We start from the raw sequence: 3973 nt of genomic DNA, 5'->3' as shown, positions 1-3973 counted from the left end.
TTCGAGAGTAATTGGTAGGCGGTGGGATAAAACTCTGGGCACGCTGTTGCCCATCCTCAATGCTTCTGCATAGTCGAACAAGATCTGCCAACGTAAAAATATCGTGTAGTACCAAGGCTTGTTGGAGTGACGGTAACAAATTCCTTTTGATAATCTCCAGCCTAGTGACCTCATTGGGCATGCAGGGTAGTCGGCTGAACAAGTTTTCGATTGATGAAACGTAGAAGATGACCTTTTCGTTTGCTCCTTGGGTACGATTTCGAATCTCCTCCCACAATCGGTGTTCATAATCGAAAGGTAGGAAAGCTTTTTTTAAATGATCTACTAGATCGTCCCAATCCCTTAATTGTAATTTAATTGATCGGTACCAATTCAGAGCTGGGCCCGAAAAAAGTTCGACGGCCGAAACATATAATTGAGCTTTAGTGTAATTTCGAGAAGCTCTCAGTTCCTCTACTCGTTGTAAAAATTCGGGTAAACTTGTTTCTCCATTGTATGTTATATTCCATTTATGAATGGGGGTAGTGTTGGGTTTCCTTTCATAAAATTGTACTGATTGTGGTGACCGGACGTAAGCATCTGGTTCCGCAGTAGGAGGGCTTGCGAAAGATACGCGACGCCGGTAAGGTGATGAAGAAGCTACAGGTTCAGCAGATGGTTCTGTACGTGTCACTGAGTGAGCCATCGATTGATTTGTAAGGTTCGTAGATGCAAGCAGAGGGTAGTCAAATAAATTAATTAAGTCCTCCGCTGTAGTGCGAACAGGCTGAGGGGTTTCGGTAGGTTCTATCAAAATTGACGTATTAGGTGTATCAATTAAATTTATGGTTCTAGGTGTGGACTGAGATTGTCTGGTTACCTCATTATTGAATACTCGGGTTAATCGCGCTTGTAGTTGACCGCAGTAGGTGAGTAAACGTTCTTGAAGTACCATTCTATTCTCATCGCTTACTATAATTCGTTGAAGCCTGCCTTGGACATGAATCAAACGAGAATTTATTTTTTGGAAATCATTGGCTGCATTGCAAGCATCAAATCCATCAATGTCTTGCTTCAGCTCATCTAATTTATGGTTACAAATTTTTAATTCGGAATCAGAATCTATCGTGACGGTGGGTAATGTTTCGGTAAAGAAAAATCTACGCAATAATGCACGGTTATCGTTGACAGTATTACCGCATTCAACTCCTCTGATTAACAATTCATGGACTAATTCATCAGACCTCAAACGATTAATCTCCATGTTCAAAAATAATTAAAACAAACACAAACAAGCAAGGAGAAAAAAACCTCGGGCCACTCACGTTGGGTGCCAAAATTCCTTGCCACGGACGGACAATAGAAGAAACAATTGAAATTCACACTAAAAACTTCCGGCGATGGTGCAAGGATTTGCTTCGGCTCGCTCGTCGGATAGGTCGAGGGTAAATCTAGAAGTTACTAAATAGGGCGCCAGAAGCTTAACTAATCTCCGCCAGCAAATCTGAGTTGATCCTGCCCTCGCTTCACAAGCAGGATGTAGAGTCGTGATCAGCCAGTAAGCTAAGAAAGGGGACAATATAACACGCAAGAAAACAAAAGATAAGGAGGAGGAAAGCAGAAGCATATATTTGAAAATCAATAACCGCACGTAATGGTAAGAATTAAATAAATTCAACAATATCAAATGAAAAAAACTGACAAAATATTTGAGGGAAATAAATAAAAAAAAAAAAGGTAACCAACCGTTCACAAGTCTGTATGAAACGTAGTAATAATTTTTTAAATAAGTGAGTAGGTGCAGAGTGGTAATTGAATAGTTCAGTTGACTTGAAGCAAGAGGGTAATTTGGGGAAAGGCCTTTCTGTATCAATAAACCCCCGTTCATATGTACCTTACCTTGGGTATTCTACAATTCAAGCAACTTACCTTGTGTCCGGTTTCACAAAAACAAAATACAATTAAAAAAAAAATGCAAGTTAATTAACATGTGAACTAATAAAAAAAAAGATAAAAAAACTACTTTCGTGAGCTGTGCTCAACCACCGATTTATCAGTGGCTCTACTACACTTCTAACTTTCTGTCAAATTCGGTACGTAACCGCAAAAAAAATTATAATTAAATCATAATAAAGTTTTAGTGCACAAAATTTAAATAACACAACAACAACAAGTAACTTAGGATTTACAGAGAGGGAATTAGGAAGTTCTCGATACACGGGGAAGGAGAAAAAAAAAATTGGAAGGAATTAAGGAAGCAAGGATAAGGAAAGTAAGTAGGTGTAGGGGGTCAAACCATCTTCACTAATGTAGGTCAACAAATAATAGTGTACAGCACACACAACGCTGACCTTTGGGCTCCTTTAATGTACCCCTAAGTGGCTCTGGTGGTGCGGGAACTGAAGTTGGTGTAGGCGTCCAAAGACAGGTCGATATCACGGCTGAACACGGCGACACAAACGAAGAACATAAATCGGGCAGCGACAACACGTAGAAAACAAGTTTGAAGTAAAATCGGAACAGATACGGCTCCCAAGTTTCACATATACGAAGAAGCTAAAAGATTATATTGCTATAGACACGGGACTAAAAGGTAAGCACGAACCTCTAAGTTGGTAGGCGAGCTGAAGATTAAGCGATTTTAGGTCCGCATAAAGCGATATGGAATACTACCCAATTGAGGCAACCAAAAAAAACCTCCGACTAAATACGGGTAGCTATTCTATTTGTCTGGCCCAAATTCTTGAATATTCCTTCGTATGAAGATTGGTAATAGCTCAGGAAATTGGTAAATCACTCTCAGATTACAAAATGTGCACTTGCCAAAAAATGTCCGCAGGAAACAGGAAAATCACCGAAAAGAATGTTATCAGAAGGAAATTAGCTTATCAAGAAAAGAATACAAGAAAGAAAGTTCGAAAACGGAAAAGCACTAACAGAAAATTAGAGAGCAACCCACAACACATAGAAGTCAAGGTGTATAGTATTACTAAGAGGAACGAATTAGATAAGAAAAGTGTATTAAATTAGATACGAAAATGAACCGTTACATATATTAGATGATACCTACATCTTATCTGTTTTACGCCAATCCTAAAAATGGAAGGTCTGTTGCGTCTAGGAGTAGGTACGTTATTTATTTTAACGAAAACATTCCAGCAAACAACATATGTAAACAATTTCAGAACTCATTCTCATCCCGTTTTTGGAAACCTCCTTCTACTGTCCATGCCCATGACTTTAATTTTATTGTGCGAAATTATGTATAGCTCATTCACAGCTGTTAGATATGAGGTCATAAGATTACGTCGCCTCGTATTTATACTACTGGTGTATACCTAATCATGTTTTTCAAGCACGAGTGCTGATTTTAAAACAGTATCTGAATCAAGATGCGCATAACTTACGGACCCAGTGATCCAGTTAGCACAGTGACTAAGAAGACGTAATTAGTAATTAATTTAAAAGTCTTTGTTGATATTTATAAAGACCAATACAACGCGCAAGAACTTGGAGAAAGAAACTGCAAGGCCAAAATGGATCACGTCGGAAATCAAAGCTACGAGTAAATGACTGAAAGATCTACATCGTAGGGAAGCTAACCGGTGACCAAGATGTGCTGCTTACCTATGAAGGCTTAAAAACATCGTACGTAAGATCATTCTTACCAAACGAGAGTATAACGATAATCTTATCAGAAAGTCCAACAATGGAAACTAATCAATGGTTTATCAGTCGGACAACGAAAAAATCGGAAATCACAATAATTCAATACGGCCGGTACGTGCGTGACATCCTCGCCCTCTGTAAAATCTACAACGACCATTTTATTGACAGCATAGCTCTTATCGCTGATAAATTCTCAAGGATAAATAATGGGAATTAGGATGGACTGTCCAGGTGTTCCAGTCAGTCAGTTTTTCTCAATCCCGTCACAGAGGAGGAATTCTTCAATATAATAACACAGTTCTCGAAGAAACAATCAGCAGGTGCA

General features: G+C 38.8%; 1 long non-coding RNA gene across 5 annotated transcripts; it reads left to right on the top strand.

Moving 5' to 3' along the window:
* The first annotated feature begins 1390 nt into the window (after nucleotides 1-1390).
* LOC116166644 lies at nucleotides 1391-2667 on the top strand. 5 transcript variants are annotated; one of them, XR_004144368.1, is made up of 3 exons: nucleotides 1391-1424; nucleotides 1479-2572; nucleotides 2625-2667. It is a non-coding gene; the product is annotated as an uncharacterized LOC116166644 (long non-coding RNA). The 5 variants fall into 5 exon arrangements; XR_004144370.1 differs by lacking the exon at nucleotides 1391-1424 and having other exon boundaries at nucleotides 1935-2072; nucleotides 2115-2572; XR_004144369.1 differs by lacking the exon at nucleotides 1391-1424 and having other exon boundaries at nucleotides 1947-2072; nucleotides 2121-2572.
* The last annotated feature ends 1306 nt before the right edge of the window (nucleotides 2668-3973 follow it).

The sequence above is a fragment of the Photinus pyralis genome, unplaced genomic scaffold, assembly GCF_008802855.1.
Source record: "Photinus pyralis isolate 1611_PpyrPB1 unplaced genomic scaffold, Ppyr1.3 Ppyr1.4_LG3b, whole genome shotgun sequence".
Classification (NCBI taxonomy): Eukaryota; Metazoa; Arthropoda; class Insecta; order Coleoptera; family Lampyridae; genus Photinus; species Photinus pyralis.
The sequence above is the reverse complement of the archived record's forward strand: the minus strand, read 5'-3'. Positions and strand labels throughout refer to the sequence as shown.